The sequence below is a fragment of the Artemia sp. Qi Xiang Cuo genome, chromosome 12, assembly GCF_049724085.1.
Source record: "Artemia sp. Qi Xiang Cuo chromosome 12, ASM4972408v1, whole genome shotgun sequence".
Classification (NCBI taxonomy): Eukaryota; Metazoa; Arthropoda; class Branchiopoda; order Anostraca; family Artemiidae; genus Artemia; species Artemia sp. Qi Xiang Cuo.
Genome location: NC_142805.1, coordinates 70,372,227 through 70,398,221, shown reverse-complemented (window position 1 = coordinate 70,398,221; position 25,995 = coordinate 70,372,227).

Genomic DNA, 25,995 nt, shown 5'->3' with positions numbered 1-25,995 from the left:
AGAACCTGTTTGGTACAGGGGCGTTGGCAAATTCATTAGACCTATTCTACTTACATTAAAAAACTTGTATTTAGTGACCCTTGCGTTTCAGGAGTCGTTCTTAAAGAACTTGGACAAGATCACACTTTAGCATAAAGTAGAAGGTATTATGGCAGCTCCCACATATATGAAAAATATGGAATATATTTGTCTTTCATTACTTCAAATTGAAAACTAGTTTTTTTTTTCATTTAATCTCTGATTGTTTTTACCTCCTACTAGTCTACTTACAAATTTCTCCTTGGCCTGGAAAATCCGCTCCTCTCTCCATGGACAATTTCTTCACGAAAAATTCTTCTATGAAAAGTTCCTCCTGCGTAAAAACCCCGCAAACAATTCCATCCTCGCTGAAAGTTTCCCCAGGAAATTCCACTGCGGAATTTTTCACCTGGAAAATTTGGAACTACCTCCTTCTAGGCTACTTTCATTTGAAAAAGGACTTCTTTTGTATGATTTCTGATATTTTTTCAAGTCAAGCCAGAAATCTCTCCCTCCGTGGGAAATTTTTCTCGGAAATCCCCCACCAATGGAAACTTTTCCTAACAGATAGCTCCCCTATGGGAAATTTCAACCACAGAAAATCCCCTGCCGATGGAAAAATCCCCCGGACTGTTTCAACACCGTTGAAAATTACCCGGTATAATTCTCCGGAACACCTCTGCATGTAAAATTGAGTCGTCAAAGAGAAACTATGACAAAGAACTATTCCATCAAATTCCCCCTGTACGAAATTTCCCCTGAAGGGATCATCCCTGGAAACTTCCCTCCCCATGGAAATTCTTCACTTGGAAGATCTACCTTTGCAGAAAATTTCCCTCCCGAATAATGTCTGCATAACCTACATCCCAATAAAAAATACTATATTCAAACAATAGGTAAATTTCGTAACTTACAGACATTCTCCAGGAAGTAAGGGAGGTCAAATTGTCCCCAAAGACATTGTTATTGGATCTTTCAACTATTCTGAAGAAGAGGGCTATCTAAAAATTTTGTTGAGATGACTTCGGAGAAAAAAGAGGCGTGAGAGGGGGTTATTTGCCCTTGAATCTTTTTGGTGTCTTAAAAAGACCACCAGAATTTATAATTTACGCTCGAATGAGCTCTCTCCCGATCTTCTAGGACCATTGCTTTAAAGTTAGGACCATCCCCCCTAGGAAAAAAGAAATAAAATATAAAATTTCATAACTTTCCAGCTGAGAGCTTGAACCCTTCTTTAAGATGTCTAAATTTTTTTGAAAATCACGCAAGTTTTATCAGGCTCATAGCTTTTGATAGGTAGCATTAAACTTTATGAATCTAATATATTTGGATTCAGCATAATAAGTCAATTCTTTCGATAATCTATTATTATTATCGTAATTCAGTTTTTTAGAGTTTCGGTTACTATTGTGTGGAATCCCTTCTTGTTTACAGTTCATTACCAAGAACTGTAAAAATTTCCAGAACATCTCTATTTCGAAGCTTGGACTCTATGGATCCATGCAAAGAATCTACAGCCATATGCGAGTGACCCTTAACTAGGTATTTGATGACGATGCGATCAGGCCCACCTTCCGAATTCACAAGTATCAGAAACTCACTGTAAAGGGTCCAATTTTTGTTCTGTGCACAACAATTATCGGCATAGAACAAAAATCTCTTCGTGTCACGGTTCATCCTGACAACCTTGTGATACGAGCTACCAATATTGGGTGCGTCACGTCCTTGCAAAGCCTCATTCCACAAGTCACACAAATTGGGATTCTGCCTTGTAGCTTCAAATGGGGTGAAAGTTTCATTCAAACAGACAAGGCGCGATAAGAAAAAGGCTTCTTTTCTGCTATGCATAATTGGCAACAAAAGCACCTTCTGCAAATCCACAGTATAGACCTTAGTCTCCGTTTCAGTTATGTCTTTTACAATTTCTCGCCTCACAGCCTTAACTAGAGCTCTGTGTTTTGTATAGTCTTCCTTTTCTGTATCAGATGCAAGATCTATCTCAACCTTGTCCTTTAAAAGAACACAAATATCACAGCTATCTCTCTGAGGTAAACAGAGGGATACATTCTCCTCATTCAGTATTCTTCTGTACGTCTCCTCTGAAATCTTGATGCCATGGTTTTTAAGCCGGAAATCCTCCGTCATTATCAAAACCCTAAGGTCCCTTGGAAGGTACCTCACTTTAGGTGCATGCGAGCGACGGTAGTGCGGTATAGCTGAATGGAAACTTTCTATGTGGTGTACTATCACTTGTCTGCCAATTTTGTTTCCAGATTTCTTGTACTTGTTGCCACGATTTTCTGTCACCATTGTACCTAGTTCATCACGTGCAAGGTGTTTTTTTTTATGGGGAAAATGACAGTATCTGTTTTTTCTAATCCAATGGTGGTGAGGAACTTGGACTTGCAAACCCTAATTCTTTCAATTTTAGGGGTGGCACTTAGACCTTCTGCTGTATTTTTAGGAAGAAAATAAACCACAGTAGAGTTCTTTCAGAACTTTTCTACACATTGCAACTCTTTGGGCGACTCGAAGAAAGCATAATAGCGTAACGAGCCATTTACCCCTTTCTTCATAGCTCAGTGTCCAAAACCTGTTATATAACTTTTTCATGTCTTCATGATCAAACAATTTGCAATTATTAGTGCATTTCTTTGAATCGCAATCTGTGTTTAATGGGAAAGGATGCTTTGTCATTTCTCTTTCACTTTTCCCTATCTTACTTCTCACTCTCTTCCCACTAACCAAATCACTCGAACCTGCTGCAACAGTCTCACTTGTTTGTCTTTCTTGACTTTCATGTTCTGTGGGGGGGGGGGGGCTCCACAAATGGTTCAACACCTTGTATTTCTTGACTTTCATGTTCTGCGGGGGGGGGGCTCCACTGGTGGTTCAACACCTTGTCTTTCTGGACTTTCATGTTCTGTAGGAGGCAGCTGCACTATTGGTTCAATGCCTTCGATGCAGCTACCATATGTCATCTGATCGGGAACTATTTGGTGATCCTCAAAGACAGCCGCACTTGTAGCAATCAATTCAGCTTCAATTTCCTCTGGACACATGGAAATGTCCATATCGTCAAGGAAAGGATCAATATTTTTACACAATGTTTGGTCTGTCTGAAGTGGCTTTGAGATTAAATTAGACACAACACTAAAACATGATGGAAAATCTGTATCATTGGAGGCATATTTGACCTGGCTTGCAACAAAAATTGGTTTGAACTTACTATATATCTTTGGCCTAGCCGTATCCTCACTCTCACTAGTGCTACTGCTTTCGTTGCCATAGTCAGTATCACTATTCCCTCCACTAGTGATACTTAAGTCTTCTTCTCTTGAAACGTCTGAGGCTATAACCTCGACATTCTGTCTGATCTTCAGAGTTGAGTACTTATTATCCCTCGGGGTACGCTGGGGAGACTGAGCAGCCAAATCAGCAGCTGATACTTCGTCAGTCCTGGAAAGTTGAAACCCTTAGGTGTGGTCTTACGAAGTGTCAACTTTTACAGTGGTTTTACCTACTAGCCTATACCAGCTATTCTTACTAGCTACTCCACCAGACCAGCAGCTCTTATTAGGTCAAATGGTTTCAGCAGTGTTTCCCGTTGAGAGAAACTTAAATGTTTGCTGTTTGTTTATACAATATCTGCAACAAATTTAACCTTTTTGGAAGTAAGCTTATCTTTTGCTAGAGTAACTGAATCAGTAGCTAGCACTTCGTTGTTTCTGGAAAGTTACACCCACACTTGGTTGCTGTTCAGAAATGTTGCTTTTATTCCAGTAATTTTACCTTTTATACCAAGTTGTTTTTACTAGTTATATCACTAAACCAGCAGCTATCTTAGGTAGTGTAGTGTAGGCTAAGTGTAGTTAATGTGGGCTTATATATATTAGGACAAATGCAAGTACCTCCAATGATATACTCCAGCTTCCAGTGTAGCCTACCTGATCAAATGAAACTCAGTGAACACTAAATTTCCAACAGTTAGTACATATAACGCACAAAGATCCTGTACATACATGAATAGATACTTCCAAGTTGTACTCACTGTTGCTTTTTCCTTATCTTCAAGGCCAATTTTAGGCTTTTCAGACCCCTAGACTCTGGCCAAGACATCTTTTATTTACATTTATGTTGCTGCTAAGTTACCTAAACTTGCTGATAAAGTGATGAAAGATCGTGGTTTAGTAAGGCGTATATACAACAATGTGTCTGGCTGTCAAAGGTAAAATCCCGTGTATGCGGAGCCGTAACGCTGCAAGCTAGAATCCACCGGTAAAAAAGCGTATACGGAGATACGTGTTTTTACCTTAGGCAGACGGGACAAAATGCTGCAGATACGCGCTTTTGGCAGGGACAACTTTGCATATGGAGATGCAGGAGGGCATTCTTGCATACACCATTCGATTCAGCTTGTCGAGCTGAATCCAGAGGTATTTGTAACTCGGAAGTCGGAAAGTGACTTTTCGTGTATATATGCGCTTTTACCTTTGGAGGGCCGTGATTAGGGTAGGAGAAGCCTAATTAAAAAAAAGTTAAGTAATTGATATTAATTGAGAATTCAACTATTTTCATCTTATATAGTTTGTATACTTTTCTTCAAGGCTTATGTCATGCAAGACAACGTATTATAAATTACTGGAAGAGCATTACTCCTTAGAGTACCAAGGACAGTGAAAATCAAATACGATTGTTTGAGTTTGTTAAGCGTAAAATCAAATAGTTATACATATCTTTAAGAAACGGATATATCAGGGAACTCAATTTTAATTAACAAACTGCATATGCAGTTATACATTTTTTTAGTAGTGGGGGCCAAATTAAAAAAGAAACTTGGATGAAACCCACAAAAAAAATAAGCTAAGAATGTATAACACCAAGCGGCTTAACATGGTTCAGCTTTTCTATAGCCTGATGGACTAAAATATGGACTGAAAATTTTGTTTCGCTTGTACAAAGGTAGAGATTTAAAGACTACGGCATTGGACTTTACAGTCCCAGCCGGCGGTGCTGGTCTCCTTTTCATCGCTCTTTAGCAAAGGAGGTTGATTGTGGGAGGGGTCGAGGGTCAGCCAACCTGTGCTTTCGCATACCCTTCCTGTTTACCTTCCCCAGATACCTTCAGATACATACTTAGAGTTGGGTCAACTCTGGCTGGGCTTACAGAGTCACACCAATGACTCCCGTTCCAAACCAAATAAGGAGCGACAAGAGGACTCGAGCCGCTGTCCTCATGGACAAAGGATTTCATGACAAGCGGACTATTTTACTAATTTATTTTCACCATTGGAAGTGGTGATACAATGATACTGGCTGAGCTTACAGGTCAGCTCTGGCTGGGCTTACAGAGTCACACCAATGACCTACCGTTCCAAATCAAATAAGCAGCGACACCAGGACTCGAAGTTCTTTCCTTGCGGACAAAGGATTTCAAGACTTGCGCGCTAGTTTTTTTTTCTTTTCACCGTTCAACGTGGTGACACGTTGACAACGCTGATATTGCCCTATAAACCTCATAATTTCTAACAACCAAAAGAGACATCATAGAAAACTCTTATTGGTATTTATGATATTCTTGGTACTTAGAGTTAGATACATTGATTGGTCAGACGATGTCCCTCATCAAAAAATTCGTCCTTTCTCAAAGTATGCTTCACAGTAAATATGAAGTCTATCTATTAAGATAGTAATTTTAAGGGTATAAGGAAAAATGAATCCAGGCATATTTACAAATAGTCTAAGGTTACCTTTTCAATTTCCACTTACTTTTTGAAATTCTGTAATGGAAGTATGGGACTTTCAACTAAACAAAGAAATAGAAGTGCTTTTGCGTTAAAATAAGCTGTTTATTTTAGATCTTGAATCAGAAGCAATGCAAATTTAGAAATCCTTAAAAAATCTCTTGTCGTTTACCAAATTACGTTCTATGGAAAATATTAAACACGAAAGCATCTATCTTCCAAGGTAATTTGGTTCTTATATCCTTGTTGGAAAATGACGATTTTTTTCTTTAAAATAGTCGTTTTTTTGTAAGAAATTGGTGAATGTTTGCATTCAGAGATGACAACTAAAGGGTCACCGCTTACAAGGAAATTACCAAGTTTTACCAAAATAATAAAAGGAAAGGGCTAGAAAAAAAATTCTTTGTGTTAATATAGAGCCTCCAAGCTTCTTTTTGTCACTCGAAAGAAATCTATTCACAGAAATTTTTGTCAAAATTCTAATTTGCAGTTTTTACAAAAAGTCCAAAAATCTGAGAATTAAAGCAAGGCCTCCCATTTTAAGAAAAATACACAATTTTACAAAAATTACCAAATGGCAAGGCTTGGAAAGAAAAACATCTTCACATAGTTATTGAGCTTCGAAACCTCAGTTATGTCTCGAAAGATTTCTGTTGAAAGACATTTTTATATAAAATTCATTTTAGAGTTTTCATAAAAAGCAAACAATTAGAAATCTAACGCTCTAAGACTTCGTGATTGATGTTAATTTTATGAACAGTGATTCTATTTAAAATATGCCATTGATCCAGACACTTTCTGCTACATATATGTTATTATACACACATTGAGCGGCTCTGCGGTCGTTTTAAATTAAAAACAACAAGTTTCTTCAGCGAAGAGTAAGGAGCAACATTAAAATTTATAATAAACATAAATTTTTCCGTATTTGAGAGGGGCTGCCCCCTCTTAAATACGTCGCTTCTCACGCTGAAGTTGCTTAGTACATTAAAGAAGTGTCGTCCTTAAAGAATTGGGACAAAAAGGCCAAACTTTGGCGTAAAGACCAAGATATTTAGTGGGCAACCCCCCTCGTATATGGAATAATTTCTGTTCGTTTTAAGGTTTAATGTTGCTCCTTACTTTTCGTTGAAAGACACTTGTTGTTTTTTACTTAATTTATGATCTTTTTTCAAATAATGGTTGGAAATCCAGCTCCAATCCGTTGAAAATTCCCTCGCCAAAAAAAAAAAAAACTCCACGGAGAGTTCCAGACACGCAAAATCCATCCCCCCTCCATCCTCTCTGAAAATTCTTCCGGAAAATTTCTTGCTGACGATTTTGCCTGAAAAGTTCTCCTTAACGTACTTTCACTCAAAAAGGACTTCGATTTCAGGTCGTTTTTCAAATCATGCCGGGAATTCCCCCCTTCCATGGAACTCTTCCCGGAAGACCCTCTTCCCAATAGAAAATTGCTCCTGCAAAAAAATCTCCATGGAGATTTTCTTCCGCAGGAGATTCCCCCCCCCCCCCATCTCGTGAAAAAAACTCCTCACAATTCCAAACCCACTAAAACTTTCCCCGGACATTTCCCCCGGAATGTCTCCACATGTAAGGTAGAGTCGGCAAAGAGAAAACAAGACAAATATAAAGAATTTCGCATAGAAAATCTGACAAAATCTCATGTGCAGGATTTTTGTTATCCCCAAAGGCATAGTTATTGAACTTTTCACCTCAATGTTGAAAAGAATCGCTATCTCAAAATTTTGATAAGGCAACTTTGGGGGAAAACGGGGCGTGGGATAGGAGCTAGTTGTCCTCCAATCTTTCTTGTAACTTGGAAAGGGCACTAGAACTTTGAATGTCGATTAGAGCCCTATCCTGATATTCTAGAATCACCTTGTTCCCCGCAACCCTTGGGGAAAAACAACAAATAAACACGTATCCGTCTTTGCTCTGGCAAAAAAAAATGCAAAATTCTACATTTTTGGTGATGGGAGCTTAAAACCTCTACTGTGACGTTCTCTGACACGCTGAATCTGATGGTGCGATTTATTTTTAAATTCCTTGACTTTTTGAGAGTGTTTTTCCCTTTTTCGAAAATTCAGAAAATATTATCAAGCTCGCAGCTCTTGATGGGTAACAGTAAACTTAATGAATTTTATATATTTGTAAACAGCACAAAAACTAAAGTCTTTTGATATATTTATTGAGTTCCGTGTTTTTAAAGTTTCAGTTACTATTAATCCGAGTCACTCCGTGCTTACAATTCGTTACCACGTACTGTTAGATTCTTCGGCTGGATTCAGTGCCATTATCTACAACAATATATTTTTCAGGTTTCCCTGTTTTTTTGTGTGTGTTTTCCAAAAACAAGATCGTTTGTTTCCTCAAGATCTTGCTAAAAAAAAGAAAAAAGAAAAAAAGGAAAAGAGACCCCTCCATTAGTAACAGACCTGATTTTTGCATTCTTTGTTAATCATACGACATCATTTTCCGTTTACGATTCATTATGCTTGCGACATGTGTTGCTAAGTTGTTTCGCAATTTTGAATCCTTGATTAGGAAGCATTATGATTTCTACAATATACGTGCTACAGTGTAATACTGATTTAATGAAAATGTTTAGCCCCTTTCATACCCGTTCTATGCTAATCTAATTTTTCTCACAAAAAACTGCTGTCAAAAGCATGAAAAATCAGTATTTATAGCTTTGTACCTGGATATTGTTCCCCAGAAAAGAAGCGTGTTTCCGATAGGTTTCGGTGGCCAGCAAAACCGCCCTTCTTAATGAGCGTGAACGAAATAAAAGGCTTTTATTGTGATTCTATAGAAAGCTTGGCGTGGTCCTCACGTATATACGTGGTCACGTGATATACGTGGCCACGTGATATACGTGGTAACGTATATACAGGGACCACGTATATCACGTGGTCCTCAACCTCATATCTGACGTTATAAACAAAATTTAATTGAACCTCATTCCATATACAACTTTGTGCAAGCTGTTAATAGCCTTGAAAATTAGTTCAAAAAATATTTTAAAAAATCATCGGGAGTTTATCTAGATCTAATAAATCCCTGTAGTGTAAAAACTTCTTTACAAATCATGTTCTGTTTCTATCGACCTTTAAATAGACTCTTCTTTTTTTTATCATAAATTGTATGTATTCATGGTCAATACAAAAATAATAAATTTTGTTTCTTGCTTCTGGTTAAAAGCACCCCTTTTGCACGTGACGATGTGTACGCGAGGAACGCGATGACCTATGCTAGCTTTATGCTTAGGAGTTCTTAATAATTAGTGGCATTCCAGCGATAATGGATATATAAGTGCAAAAATAGTAAAAAAATAAGTGCATGGATATATATGCTAAAGGAATCATATAACGGTAGAAACATACGAGTATCCTTGTATGCCAAGAAGATTTTTTTAGAATTAAGTAAAGCGCAAGTAGTCTTGAATGGAGATTCAACTCAAATTTGACATAGTTTCTGGCCGAGTGGAATAATCCCAAAATGGAACTAAAGCTTTGCTTGGGAGTAAAATGTATTTCACGCGTAATTACAGCAATGATAATGTATTTTTTTGTCTGTAAAATGGTGAGTTGAGCAACTTTTAAGCGTAAACTTTAGGGTTGACCAATCAGAGCGGATTTTTAAAACATAATTTTTGAAAATAGAAATTATATAATTTTGGAACCAAGGCTGTATTCAGGGGAGCTATGGGGTTTGACCCCCCCCCCAGGAAATGTTTGTCCGAGCCTTAAAAACGTTACAAAAATGAACATGAACCTATTTTTGATGCGTTTGGAATACGTCCCTGTTTGGAACAGCAGTTATCTTTATTTATATGATGAGTTTTCAAAAAATCAAAGACATGGGTTTAATAGGCAACAGTTGAAAATATATGAGTGCTTTATTTAAGCTTTTCAAGCGAATCTCTTGCTATTTTAAACTTATTACCCCAAGTAGAATTAGTACGACTTTAAAATCAAGCTAAAAAACATAGTCTTCATAAGCTTGTTTTTCTTATCAACAAGTTTGACTGCGGTGGGGCTTGGGCATGAATGTAATACCCAAGGGTCCTTACTAGATTAAATAAAAAAAACAAGTTTTTTAAACTGAAAGTAAGGAGCGACATTAAAACTTAAAACGAACAGATATTATTCCGTATATGAAAGGGGCTGTCCCCTCCTCAACGCCTCGCTCTTTACGCTAATGTTTTTTATTGTTTAAAAAAATAAAGTTGTGAGACCGAGTCAAACTTTAGCGTAAAGAGCGAGGCGCTGAGGAGGGGACTGCCCCTTTCATATACGGAATAATTTCTGTTCGTTTTAATTTTTAATGTCGCTCCTTACTTTCAGTTAAAAAAACTTGTTTTTTTTATTTAATTTCTGATCGTTTTTTAGTTAATGCAGCTTTTGTTTTGGCTCGCCGTCATTGAATAAGTAAACCAAATTTACATAAGAATTTTACTTTTCTTTTGCAAAATGGCTGTCTCTAAATTTGGTTCTGACGTAATTTACAAATTAACTTACGCAACGAACTTCTATATTCGTATATTTTTCGTCTGGCAAAAAATACAAAGTTGCGGATTTTTGCAGACATGAGCTTGACACCTATGTTGTAGGGTTTTCTGATACGCTGAATCTGACGGTGTGATTTTTATTAAAATTCTTTCACTTTTAGGGGATGTTTCCCTCTTTAGAAAATCAGGTAAATTTTCTCAGGCTTGTAGCCTTTGATGAGTAATACTAAACTTAATAAAATTATTATATTTAGAATCAACATTATCAGCCCATTCTTTTGAAGCATTTATTGACATCGAAGTTCCGGTTTTAAAAGTTTTGATTACTATTGAGCAGTATCGCTTTTTTTTATTGTTTTTTTTTTTTTCGTATATGTTATTAAGTATATGATGGGGTTCTCCCCTTATTCAATACTAAGCTCTTTACGTTAAAAGTTTAAAAAAATTTTAATTCACAAACCCCTGAATCACAAAGGCCTTTTAATTAGAATAGATAGCTCTTTTGAAAGCACTAAAAAAAACTGTAGCGTAAAGAGCGAGGTATTGATTTGGGGGAGAGCCCCCTCATATACGTATTAATTTCTGTTCATTTTAAGTTCTAATGTTGCTTCTTACTTTCAGTTGAAAAACTTGTTTTTTTTTAAATTTAATTTCTGATCGTTTTTTAAATAATGCTTGGAAATATGGCGCCCCCTTCATAGAAATGTCCCATACCCCAAAGAAACATCCTCCACGGAAAAATTCTCCCGAGTAACCCCCTCCGCCAGCCCCTCCCCCCCTCACCAGAAAAAAATTCTTCCTGAAAATGTCTGTATGCTTCCCAATAACCAATACAATATGTAAGCAATGGGCAAAGTTCATAACTTGCAGCCCTTCCCCTGGGAACTGTGGGGGATTAAGTCATCGTAAAAGACATATTTATTAGATTTTCGACTATGCTGAACAAAATAGCTATCTCAAAATTTTAATTGGGTGACTGAGAAAAAAATGAGCGTGGGAGGGGGCCTAGTTGCCCTCCATTTTTTTTATCACTTAAAAAGGGCACTAGAAATTTCAATTTTAGGCCCAATGAGCCACCTTACAATATTCTAGGATCAATGGATCGATACTATCACCCCTGGGAAAAAAAAACAAAAAAACAAATACTCGCGCATTCGTGATTTACCTTGTGGCAAAAAATGTAGAATATTCGTTTTTTGTAGATAAGAGCGTAAAACCTCTGCAGTAAAGTTATATGATACGTTGAATATGATGGTGTGAATTTCATTAAGTTTATACAGCTTTTAAGGGGTCTTTCGCCTCTTTTTTCGAAAATCAGCCAAATTTTCTCAGGCGCGTAACTTTTGATGGGTAAGATTAAAGTTGATGGAACTTATATTTTTGAAATCAGAATTAAAATCTTATTCTTTTGATGTATATATTGGTATCAAAATTCCGTTTTTTAGAGTTTCAGTCACTATTGAGCCGGGTAGCTCCTTACTTACAGTTCGTTACCACGAACTGTTTGATTGACTGAATTTATCTACTGATTTTAGACTTACTCGATACAAAAACAAAAACTACAAAATTTTTGGTGGAGTTTTGAATTGTAATGATCAAACAGTTCGTGGTAAAGAACTGTAAGCAAGGAGCGACCCGGCTCAATAGTAACCAATATTCTAAATAACAGAATTTTGATACAAATAGATACATCAGACGAATCGGATTTGTATGCTGATTTAAATATATAGGTTTAATCAAGTTTAGTCTTACGGATAAAAATTTGCCTTATTTTCGAAAAAGGGAGAAAACTCCCTAAAACTCATCAACAAAAATTCATTTAAAAAGCTCCTATCTACAAAAATGTGGAATTTTGTATTTTTTTTGCCGGCAGAAAGATCACAGATAGGCCTACGTGTTTATTTGTTTTTTTTTTTAAGGGTGATCGTATCGACCCAGTGGTCCTAGAATATTGCGAGAGGAATCATTCGAATGAAAATTAAAAGTTCTAGCGCTCTTTTTGAGTGACCAAAATAAATGGAGGGCAAATAAGCCCCTTCTCACACTCATTTTTTCCCAAAGTCACCGGAATTATTAATGTTCTGAAGTGAATTTTCAGATTGTAATTTTATGTTACGAAATTTACATCAATCATTTCTCTAAAGTCTCTTAATGCACAAAAAGAAAATTCTGAAATTTATAATATGAAATTGTTCATGGAGACGGTAAATTAAACAAAATAATCAAACCTTTTTATTTACTACATCTACTGCTACTTCTACTAAAAACTCACTGCAGCCTAATCCCCCTGGGGCCAAAACAGCCTCGCATGCTCTTCCTCCATTCCAACCTATCCAAAGCCTTTCTCTTTACACTCTCCTATGATTTTCCCATTTCGCTATAATCTCTCCTTACGAAATCATCAACCCCATTGATTATTATTTTTTTACTATTTACTAATCTGGATTTTCTAGACATATTCAGATTACTAATCTGTATATTTTTTCACTATCTGATTTTTTTCTTCTTTTATTTTTTTTTTAACTTTATTTTAAGTTTTAATCCATATTTCTGTATTTTCATATTTCTGCAGTGTCAGCAGTCTGCTGACACTACAGACTCAAACACTGCAGATATACATTTCTGTGGTAAAGTGGTGGTCCCAGGGAGACAATGGTCCCAGGGAGACAACAAGTCCAGGGAGACAGGTGGCTCGGACTGTTGGTCCCAGGCAGACAACAAGTATCAGAAATCTACAATAATATATAATACAATAAGATACTTAGACACTTACATAATCCGACAATATCCTAAGGTATTTTATAATATCAACGGACCAAAGGTCAGTCCGGCATAAATTTAGTATATCACCTACGTCCCCATAAAATGTATCTTTTATACATTTTTCAACCACTACTTATCGGGCCCACTGACACACATAGCTAGGAAGTGGCGATTTCTCAATTTCCTATTAAGCATACATATACCAGGATATGTTCCTTATCTTAGTGAAAAGTGGTATTTCGAAACTTTTATAGTTGCGTCTTAATATTTTACTAAATTCCAAATTGACTTTATTAGAAAGCGTCACCACATTTCGAACAACGTAGATTTTATTTTTAAATTCATTTTTAATTCATTCCTAGTCTTAGTTAGAGATTTTATTTTAACTTTTAATCCATATTTCTGTATTTTAATTTTTTATTGCAAACGGGAAGGTGGTTTAGTTTAAAGAATCATTTGAATCCTATGCCATTTGGGATTCTTAAAAAAAAAATCCTTAAAAATAAAGAACAAAAGGAACAAGAGGAAACGGCCTTGGATCTGTTAGTAGAGATCCAATTAAAAAAAATTAATTTAAAAAAAAAATCGTTTCCGGTTTTCTCTCTGCTAGCAACGATTTTCATATGTGCAGCCATATCTTTCTGCTTTTATTGTTTTCATATATCAACTTTGTTAGTTAAAAGAAGCTCAGTTTAAACAGTCCGTGGCGCGACTCTGTAAGCTCAGCCAGAGTTAACCCAGCTCTAAATGGGTACCAGGAAAACTTTGTGGAACGTAAAAAGGAAGGGTTAGTGAAATCATTGAATGGATGGCCCTCTAACCCCCGTCTCACTTCCATACTAAAGGGCCAGAAAGTCTAGCACCACATCCTTCACCTTTTTATTCTTTTATTCTTTTAACTTTGTTAACTAAAGGTTGTGTCTTTTGTTATGTCTTTGCGTTTTCTTCAAAATATTTCCAGTACGTTCCTTTTGAAATTTATAAAAAAAAAAGAGAGAGGAGCGAAGTGAAAGCACCATTAGACTGTCCCTTTAGGCTAAAATGAAAAATTGGTATGTTTTTGGTTATTTCAAAGAAGTTTTGTTTCTCTGTAACAGAGTTCAAATATATGATGCTATAACTAGAGCATTTTTCTTGCTTTGTAAATGAGATCTGCTGGACTGGGAATTTAGCTTCTAAAATCCAAACTCAGTAAGGTTTATTTTCCCAGAGAAGAAATCTCTCACCTAAACAGACTAGTTCTGTCAAGGGCTTTCCGAGAAAATTGAAAGAGGCTCGTGCTATGTGTCAAAGTATGTTTGGAGAAATGTAGATGTATATCAAGGCTTTACAAGATTGGGAAAAGTGGATATTTTCAAAAGGTAAAAAAAAGTGGCATTGATAAAATACAGAAAATCCTTTTCAACCTTTACGAGTTTCTTTCTCAAAGGTAAATTTTTATTTCTAAAGTAAAATATTGATCATTTATATTTTTACATATTCAATAATGATATACAAGTATTCAAGCAAAAGGTAACAACTGTTGTATGTCTGGAGCCCATACGGTGGTATGAAGCATTAAAATGCTTCCCATATCTTTAAGTATCCTAATCCTATTTAGACAGAATAGAAAATTTGCATTTCCTTCATTCCTTTATATCTATTTTCCTTTTAATCGGGAATTGCGGTGTTTTTCGGTTGTCACTGAAACGTCAGACGTGTTCAATCTTCATTCACAAAACAAAATCTGCTACGTTGAGATTTGAAAAAAGTTAGGCAGGTTTCTATCATTATCAATAGAAAAAGACCTGACCGCTATGACGGACTTTGAGTACTTCCAGTGATATATTATGTCGGATACCTCATCATGTGACAATGTCAATGCACGATACTCTCTGGCATAATATCCATCATAGTTCCACAGATAGCGACAAGATTAAAGAATGTGTTGGGGCCTAACTTAATTTTCCAGACAGCACAAGCTGGAACTTCTCTTAGACACTGTTTAGAGAATTACTGCAATTTAAGAGAAGATACCAAGGTTGTTGAAAGCAATTTAAATTGCTAAGAAAAGACAAGAAGTCTTTAAGACATAAATTCACATAAGTTCACGACAAGACACGTCTTAACTACAAAAAGTTATAATAAATGAATGAAAGTAATCAAACAAAATAAAAATAGGGAGAACATAGAAGGGAAAGAAAGAGAGGGAGAGAGATAGAGAGAAGGTAAGGGAGAAAAAGACGAGGGGGGGGTTAGAATGCGGGAGAGACAGAGAGAGAGGAAAAGATTTCAGCAGTTAAAAAATTTATTCTGATCAGCCAACGGGGCCGACCGGTCGACCGACGAAGGGGACTGGCCGGTCGACCAGTCGATCAAAATTGACTTGAATGAGTTGACAAGTTTTGACTGAAATTTGGAAATTTACATCTTTTCCATTAACCATCTCAATTCTCTTTTAATAAATGGCAATTAGTATGTATTTTCTAGTTACGATTCTACTAGGTTTTTAAACATTCTATTCATTTCATGAATTTGTAGGATCAATAAAATAAAGGAAAAAGTAAAATTTAAAAATAAGTTGTGTTAAAGCCACGAGAATAATAATTTGTAGTTGGTGCTAAAGATTTTCAGTCAGAACCACTTTCTACTGTTGGACCATATTCAGTTTCCATATATATAACTAACTTTTAAGAGAGAGCTCACGATTATCGGTCAGGCATTTCTCCACTAGTCGTGAATATTACGGGAAAGCGATTATAGACAGCTCCCAAACATTGCCCTATACTGACTCACTAGCCTACTAATCAGTGTCTATTTTCTTACAGCTGGCAAATTCTTTGATTGGGTTCCTACAAATGCCTTCAGAGAGGCAGAGTAAGTCTAGCCTTGTAGACTAGCCTAGTAAGCTATGCTGGATAAACAAAGCTTAACCAATAATAGATTTCTGGAGATTTAAATTTGACAAAATTTGGCAAAACGCCTCGCTTTTCTACTGCTATTAGAGTAGAACTATATTTTTACTGCCAAGCTTTTTTTTTGGGGGGGGGTCCACCCAATTAATACGTTTTTGAGAACTGTTACTATACATAATGAATAGAATGGGCCAATTTTCAGCACTATACATATTACTATACTAGATATAATCAACACTTAAATACCAGCACTATAGGTTGCCTGTTTTCTTAAGAAATAAATAAAAAAAAACAAGTTTTTTAAACTGAAAGTAAGAAGCGACATTAAAACTTAAAACGAACAGAAATTATTCCGTATATGAAAGGGACTGTCCCCTCCTCAACGCCTCACTCTTTACGCTAAAGTTTGACTCTGTCTCACAACTTTATTTTTTAAAACAAGTGCAAGTAAAGTGAGCGTAAAGAACGAGGCATTGAGGAGGGGACAGCCCCTTTCATATACGGAATAATTTCTGTTCGTTTTAAGTTTTAATGTCGCTCCTTGCTTTCAGCTAAAAAACTTGTTTTTTTATTTTATTTCTGATCGTTTTTTAGTTAATGCAGCTTTTATTTTGGCTCACCATCACTGAATAAGTAAACAAAATTTGCATAAAAATTGACTTTTTCAACTCCACTCTTTACTTCTGTATGAGAAACAATGTTTTCTAAATTAGTTTATATATATATATATATATATATATATATATATATATATATATATATATATATATATATATATATATATATATATATATATATATATATATATATATATATATATATATATATATATATATATATATATATATATATATACATGCAATAATCCTTACAAAAGATCTTCGTTTAACGTAGGCAATGAAACCAAAGGAGTCAATATGATTTTTTGTTTAAATGGGATGTTTTTTTTACTTCCTACCTTCCTTGAACTTTCCCCGAAGATATGCACTGATGATTATAAGGATGGAAACAAAATTTCTGTTCGTTTTAAGTTTTTTTTTTCATTTTTTAAAGGTTGAACTAAACTGAAGACAACATGTAATTTAAACATGTGTCTGTTTTTCATAACCATACAAATCCCTGCAGACTAATTAAGTTTACTGGAAACAATAAACAATCTCTTGGAATAAATAAAAATGGGAGTTTCAATTTGAGCGTGAGAATATCGGATTGTTATTTTAATTTTATAAGACATTCCAAATAAGGAATTTGCGCTTGCAGTAAAAAATTTGCACTTGCAAATAAATTTGGAAAATTAAATTGGAACATTAGTCAAATTAAATTTATAACATTAATGTAAATAAATTTGGACCCTATAAAAAAAGATAATATGGAAAAATAGCAAAACTAAAATTAAAAGCAATTTTAAAGCGCCATGATCCTTCCCTTTACGCTAAAGTTTGACTCTGTCTCACAACTTTATTTTTTAAAACAAGGGCGAGTAAAGTGAGCGTAAAGAGCGAGGCATTGAAGAGGGGACAGCCCCTTTCATACACGGAATAATTTCTGTTCGTTTTAAGTTTTAATGTCACTCCTTAGTTTCAGTTTACAAAACTTGTTTTTTTTTATTTAATTTCTGATCGTTTTTTAGTTAATGCAGCTTTTATTTTGGCTCACCATCATTGAATAAGTAAACAAAATTTGCATAAAACTTGAGGAGGGGACAACCCCTTTCATATACGGAATAATTTCTGTCCGTTTTAAGTTTTAACGTCGTTCTTTACTTTCAGTTAAAAAAAACTTGTTTTTTTTTATTTAAATGAAAAAGGCTGTCCCCTCCTCAACGCCTCGCTCTTTACGCTAAAGTTTTTCATTGTTTAAAAAAAAAGAGTTGTGAGAAAGTAAAACTTTAGCGTAAAGAGCGAGGCGTTGAGGAGGGGACAGCCCCTTTCATATACGGAATAATTTCTGTTAGTTTTATGTTTTAACGTTGTTCCATACTTTCAGTTAAAAAAAAACTTGTTTTTTTTATTTAATTTTTGAACTATTTTGGCTCACCGTAGGCCTACATGAATAATTAAAACAAAATTTGAATATTAATTTTACTTTTATTTGCTTAAATGGCTTTCTTGAAACATGTTTAATTTTATTTACGAACATTTTTATCAGTAATAAATATACGTAACTTACGAATTAACTTACGGAACAAACTTCTATATTCATATATTTTTAATACGTATGTTAGAGGGTTCACCCCCTAGTCAATACCTTGCTCTTTAAGCTGACGGTCGAATTTTGTTCCAATTCTTTAAAAATGACCCCTCAATCACAAATGCCGTTAATTAAAATAAATAGCTCTTATGAAAGTACTAAATAATCTTTGGCTTAAAGAGCGAGGTATTGACTAGGGAGTGAACCCAATCATATACGTAATGTTTTCTGTCGTTTTAAGTTTTAATGTTGCTCCTTACTTTCAGTTGAAAAACTTGTTTTTTTTATATGTAACTTCTGATCTTTTTTAAATAATGCTGGGAAATCCGGCGCCCCCTTCATAGCAATGTCCCTTCCCCCATGAAAACTTCCTTCATGGAAAGATCCTCCACATAACCCAAGACCTACCCACCCCCCCCCCCGCTACCAGAAAAAATCCCCCCTGAAAACGTGTGTATACTTCCCAAGAAGCAATACTATATGTTAACATTGGGTAAAGTTCATAACTTTCAGCTCTCCCCCCCAGGGACTTTGGGGGATTAAGTCATCCTAAAGGACATAGTTATCATATTTTGACCATGTTGAACAAAATAGCTATCTCAAAATTTTGATTGGATGATTTTGGGAAAAAATGAGCGTGGGAGGGGGCCTAGTTCCCCTCCATTTCTGATCACTTAAGAAGGGCACTAGAACTTTTAATTTCCGTTCGAAAGAGCCCTCCCACGATATTCTAGGACCACTGGGTCGATACGATCACCCCTGGGGAAAAAATGAAAAACAAATAAACACGCATCCGTGATCTTTCTTCTTGCAAAAAATACAAAATTCCACATTTTGCAGATAAGAGCTTGAAACCTCTACATTAGGGTTCTTTGATACGCTGAATATGATGGTGTGATTTTTATTAAGGTTGTATAATTTTTAGGGGGTCTTTCCCCCTTTTTTGAAAATCAGCCAAATTTTCTCAGGCGCGTAACTTTTGATGGGCAAGATTAAACTTGATGAAACTTATATATTTGAAATCAGAATTAAAATCTGATTCTTTTACTGCATCTATTGGTATCAAAATTCCGTTTTTTAGAGTTTCGGTTACCATTGAGCCGGGTCGCTCCTTACTTACAGTTCGTTACCACGAACTGTTTGAAAAAGATCTTGAAGAGTCTTTTCAGAAAATAACTGTGACAGTATCTAAAGTAATGTTCTTGCATTAAATAACGAATTCTTAGTATATGACCTGCGGGTAAATATCTAGAATACTTAGTTTATATTGCAATTATTGTATGCATATAAGTCTCTTCATGCAATCGTGCCGCTTTAATAAATCTGGAAATGATCCTATGGAAAGCAAATTGAACAGCTCTCTTGATTAGCTAAAGAATTTTATACGTCAAACGACTGAAAAATATTGCAAAGTTTAGCCCGTTTTTATTTTTGAATTAAATTAGTACGGTCTTCCTTTGCTGATAGATCCATTTGGAGGGATTTATTTTAGGGAATATATTGTATTTTTGTTTGGAGAGGGTTTTCTGATAAGCTTTGAATTCGTTTTTGTCACCATAAAGCTAAGACCTAGGTAGTCAGTCTCGACCGACAGTGCTTATTGTACCCTTCGAAAGAATTGTAAATCTGTAGGGCTAACATTTGGCTGCCAAAAAATAATTGTCCTTGCTAAAAGGAATAAATTGTCAGCTTTGTAAATAAACACTTGATAAATATTTTTGCATTGTACAGTATCCTTAACAACTTGTACCATATCTTTTTACCGTCCTGCATTTGTAGCTACCAAAGTACTTTCGTCGCTGAAGAAGAACGCCATTACAAATATAGGATTGAACATTTTAGCTCGAAATTGAGTTTATTCTGTTATTTATTACTGAATTTATTGAGTTTAGGATGATTAACAGAATTATCCTAGGCCTTCTTCATCTCCTCTTCATCTAGCCTGAATCAACGTTAGCTTCTGGATGTCTTACCTTTAACATTTTGGCTCCTCTTTATGTAATGAAATTGCATCCTCTCCTCATCTCAATATCTTCCTGTCTCTTCATTGGAGCCTACGGCAATTTTAGTAGTGATGCATATAAAAACGAATTAAGTTCGCTTGCCAAAGCGACCCCCGTTAATGCTAAGATGGGAAAGAAAAATAGGCACCCATCATGCATGTTGCTACATCCTAAGAAAAAGATTGAGAAATAATGGCATTCCCTACTAGCTTATAAAAATAATATCAACGGTCCACCTCACTTGAGGTTATTATGGAAAATCCACGGCCACATTCATGCGTCAATCCTAACTGCAGCCCATGGATATGTGTAGGTTCAAACACTTACTTTCTTTGTACTATTGGATGGAATCGCCTTGCCGCCTTGCCCGATATTGAGGATCTTTGAGATCTACTGTCAGCTGCTCTGCGAGTACGAACCACTGGGTGGTCTATTTGAGTCCAATGGCGTCATTGAGGGGAGCGAGGGGGACAGTTGCCCCCCGATAATCTGAAAAAATTAATTTATTAAGTAGCTTTAAAACTGTTGCTCGCTTTAAGTGTAAAATTTTTCTCTTTACTTTGACCAAATATGTTTTATTAATCCATGCACTTTTTCAACATAGGAAAATGAGAAAAATAGGCGTCCATTATATTTAATAATATGTTCCACATTAATGTTTTTGAAAACATACTGCCTTTGAAGCCTTATCATCAAGTAAAAATGTGAGCTTAGTTAAAGGAAAAATTGAAAAATGTTCTATGCTTCCTGTTTCGCCAAATTTGCTCAAGTTAATTTTTTCCCCTGATATTTAAGGTGTTTTTAATTCCTAAGTTCAAGATTAGATCTTCTTGTTTTAAGACTTTCAAAAGTGGAAGCGAATACACCCTCTAAACTGCGAATAGGACAGAAAAGCAATCATTGAAGAATAAGAAGGGAGATATAGAGTAAACATAATTTCCTGAATGAAAAAAATATCATTGAAAAAGAAAATAAGATTTAGTGCTTTTATAATGATTAAATAAAAAAAAAGATTTTTTTAACTGAAAGTACGGAGCGACATTTAAACTTGAAACGAACAGAAATTATTCCGTATATGAAAGAGGCTGTCCCCTCCTCAATGCCTCGCTTTCTACGATACACTTTTTTATTGTTTTAAAAAATAAAGTTGTGTGACAGAGTCAAACTTTAGTGTAAAGAGTGAGGCGTTGAGGAGGGGACAGCCCCTTTCATATCCGGAATAATTTCTGTTCGTTTTAAATTTTAAAGTCGCTGCTTACTTTCAGTTAAAAAAACTGTTTTTTTATTTAATTTCTGAACGTTTTTGAATTAATACAGCTTTGATTCTGGCTCACCGTACATGAATAATTATAACGAAATTTGCATATTAATTTTACTGGTTTTGGCTAAATGGCTTTCTCGAAATTTTGTTCTGACGTAACTTACAAATGAACTTACGTAACGAATTTCTATATTTGTATATTTTTATGACTTATATTAGGGGAGTTTACCCCTAGTCAATACCTCCCTCTTTACGCTAAAGTTCGAATTTTGTTTGAATCACAAAACCCTGAATCACAAAGGCCGGTTAATTAGAATAGATAGCTCTTTTGAAAGTACTAAAAAACCTTTAGCGTAAAGGGTGAGGTATTGACTAGGGGAAAAACTCCCTCATATACGTAATAAATCCTGTTCGTTTTAAGTTTTAATGTTGCTCCTTACTTCAGTTGAAAAAACTTGTCTTTTTATTTAATTTCTGATCGTTTTTTAAATAATAGTAGAAAGGGGGTACCAGTCCGATCCCTCACCCCTGCTGCCACCTATAACTTTTTTACATAATTTATGCATGTTTTTATGTCTGTTTTTGTCAGTGAAAATTAAAAAACAGGATTTTTCTCACTTTTATGGATGTTTCTTGAACGGTTATGAGTGTTAGTCAATTTATTTGATGTTTTTCATGGATGTCAACATCAATTTATGTTTGTTTTATGGTTTTTGTCAGTGAGAATGAAAAAACAGGAATTTTCTCACATTCATGGATGTCAACATCATTTTATGTCTGTTTTATGGTTTTTGTCAGTGAGAATGGAAAAACAGGAATTTTCTCACTTTGATGGATGTTTTCTGGATTATTGAGTCTAACGGGGACCGGAGTCAATGACCTAAATTTCCAAAGGTCGATTTATTTGATGTTGTTGTTATTTTGAGCAAGTGCACGCTAGGATCGAATGTTAAGATCCAGGAATAGGAAACAGTTAGATCACGTATTTCCTTCTCAGCCAATCAGAGACTTAGCTGCATATTAGCGGCGGAGGTTTGCAGAGAATATGAGGAAAGGATTTTTGCTATAATTGTTTTATTAGTCTGTGAATAGAATTTAAAGGAGTAAGAACAGTTTGACTTTACTCATTTGGATATATATATATTTGTGTGTTCATGAGTGGAATGTTTACCCTCTTAGAAGTTGATAGTGGAGTTGATGGCAATAATACAAGAACACCAAACATTGCGGTGGAAATCACGAGAGGATCATGACTTTGTCTGGAATGGGATGAAGTATGTGCATGATATGTAATATCCTTTAGCAAATTGAAAATGGAGGATTAATTATGTTTCGCTGCTAAAGTTTATATAGCACACGTGAATAGACTTCAATGTGCTTTAAGTGCAATAGTGAAACATATCGAAGACAATAAACTCTATCGATAATTGTACATGCTTAGTATTATTGTTGTTGTTCTAATTATTCAGTAAAATTGTTTCGAAATCGAAAATGTTTCTTTTCTTTTCTGGATAGGTTAGGCTGGGGGCTAGCGAATCAGGATCAGTCTAGAGTCAGCAGCCAGAGTGAAAGGATTGAAAAATGAATATATTTGTGTAAGAGAGAATTAGATCAAATCTAGTGTTTATGGAAAAAAGTTTGATTTTGGATGATGATTTTCTTGAGCCATCTCTTCAACGCAGGGTATTTTGTGGTTAAGGAAAAATTGAGAATATAATGAGGAGTGATTCTCCCCCATTGGACTATTGTATGAAACTTTTAAAATGTGATTCAAGTGCTTATACTCAATTTATTGAAAAAAAATCGAGGTATTATCATCTAAATATGATAGGTCACTACACCCCTCCCTCTGGATACCGCCTTGATAGGATGCCGCCTCTGCTTTAAATTAAAAAAAAAAAAATAACTTTTTGGCATCCCTGCTTTCAATAAAAAAAATTCGAGATATTATCATTTAAATGTAATACCTCCCTACTCCCTCCCCCCTCTGGATACCACCTTGATAGAATACCGTATCAGCTTTACATTAAAAAAATAATTTACTTAAATAATTAACTAGGTCACTATATGCTTCAAACAAATACGCAAAATAACGTTAAACAGCTTAGTGTTCCTTGAAAAAAAATGAAGGGTATGAGTAAAGGCATCCCTGCTTTCAAATATATTATATTATATATTATTATATTATTGGCATCCCTACTTTAAAAAAAAAATCGAGGTATTATCTTTTAAATATGATAGGTCACTACACCCCCCCTCTGGATACCACCTTGATAGGATGCCGTCTCTGCTTTAAATTAAACTTTTTAACTTTTTGGCAAAACTTTGAGATATTACCATTTAAATATATTATCATTTATTATAATATATTATCATTTGGAACAAAGCAGAATCATATTATGGATATACTTTTGAAAACATTGCCAATGGATTCAATGTAGATGGCTCCACCATTCGAAAGAGGTAACGTCACAATGTTACTCCTCTCCCCATTCCTGTCACTGAATTTATCCAGCGAGGACGATCAGTTTTATTTTAGCTGTGAGAGAGTTGACATCGGCAACCAAAAAAAATGTTCTATACATGTCCATTGTGCATGTACACTCTTGGCAGTTGGACTCAATGTGATAATTGTACAATTATTGATGACTATAGTGAAAATTGTAAATTATGTAATCCTTGTAAATTACATAGAGGATATGCAGTACAAATTAAAGGATGTAATTCATGTCTTGAAGAGGTGTGTGACTCTCACCCTTAAGGACACCTGTGCTCCAATTGTCACTATGATAAATGTGATCAGTGGGAGAATACTTACCCCGCTATGATTGGAAAGAATCCCAAACGTGATTTTAGTTTATTTCTACGAGATTGGTATCGTCGTGGGTTTAAATTATTCTGGGAAGAGGAATCTGGTCTACGATTTAACTGTTGGAGTAACAAGACAATTTGGTTTCTACGTCATCGTTGTTACGACACTGCCTACTATGACTATAAACCAAATAATTTTTATTTGGCTGTTACCGAATGTGATTCTTCATTGGAAAAAACTGTATGTAATATTGCTTCCAATCCATAGATTGAAACCCACGAATTTCATAATATGAAAGTAAATAGCATTATTGACTATACAACGAGATATGACAAGAGTGAAGTTACATTGTACTGTAGAAAATGTGACCCTGACTTTGCAGTCAATCAAGATTATACAGTGAATCAAAACGCTCTAGCGATATTTGTGGTTCATGACAGTTGCCTATACACCTATGAAAAAATCTAAAGTGACTATTTAACGACACTACTGTTCGTATATACATTTGATTAATTAGCATGTTTGCAATCATTTTTTAAGCACATTAATCTTAGGGCAATGAAATCAATACTGTACAGGTCCGAGAGGATATTTTCCACTAAAAAGTCGTTCAGACGTGGATTGTCACTATAAATGTGGAGAAACTGCTTGTAAGTATAGCCGCGACATCGGAACACAAAGTATAGCAGTGCATGGAACCCACAGCTTTTAGTCGTTAGATCCTGCACCCTCTTCCGATTTTGAATAATAGTTGTCCCACTGCTCTCCATATAGTTGCTGATGTGGGGTGTGTAAAATGTATAGGGTAGCCCAAGAGGATCAACAAATTCAATTGTCTTCATTGTTTGAAAGATCCACAGCCAATCACCCGTCAACACAGTCAACGAACTGCTATTAACAATAATCAAGGTATTGATGACACTTTGAATTTTTCCAAGAAAGTCCGAGGGCAGACAATAGGATTTGTACTTGGACATGTAGGGACCCATATTAGACACACTGATTATTTGACCGGTGTTCATGGCACCAAGTCTAGTAGAACACTGCCTTCGGGAGTGATTTTCCAATAGGTTTCATATTGATTTAGTGAGATTAGTGCAATGCTATCAGCGAATGGGTCGGCAAATAAACACTCTAAACGCACACTCCCCGTACGTACTATACTCATATCCTGTGTGCCAGACAAATCAAGTACAATGATGCCATGTGATTTAGCAAACATATCTTCGGTTACTACATTTTAAAATAGTTGAGAATCATGATCTAGGGTTTGCATTGTCAACTAATATAATGTTCTATAGTATTCATCAAAAGATAGATCGTAGAGAGGGATACCGTTTACTTTGCACACAAGAGATGAAAGTCCAAACATTTCAAATTTATATGTGCACCCTGTTCATAATCATATTGAACTGGCGCTTTTTACAAATGCTAAAGCGAGTTTTGATGGAATTTCACCATTGATAAAGGATGAATCGGTGAAGGTGCGTGAGCCCATTGCAATATGACGTTGATTGGTGATTGTATGAGGAACAAGTAGTTTAATATTATTTACATTGGCTGTCAGTTTTTCCACGGCCACCAATGCACCTGATCTAATAAACTTTTTTTTGTGTACATGAAGCATTGACAAAACGAGATAGAGACTTTTGTCATGATTGACAGTAATATATTTTCTCAATATTAAATTGGATAGTGCAGGAATTAGTTTTATACCCACTTTAACATTGGGCGGCAGCCATTGGGGTATATTATATATTTCATGATATATTTTCCAACTTGTCGTAATTCACTAGTTGT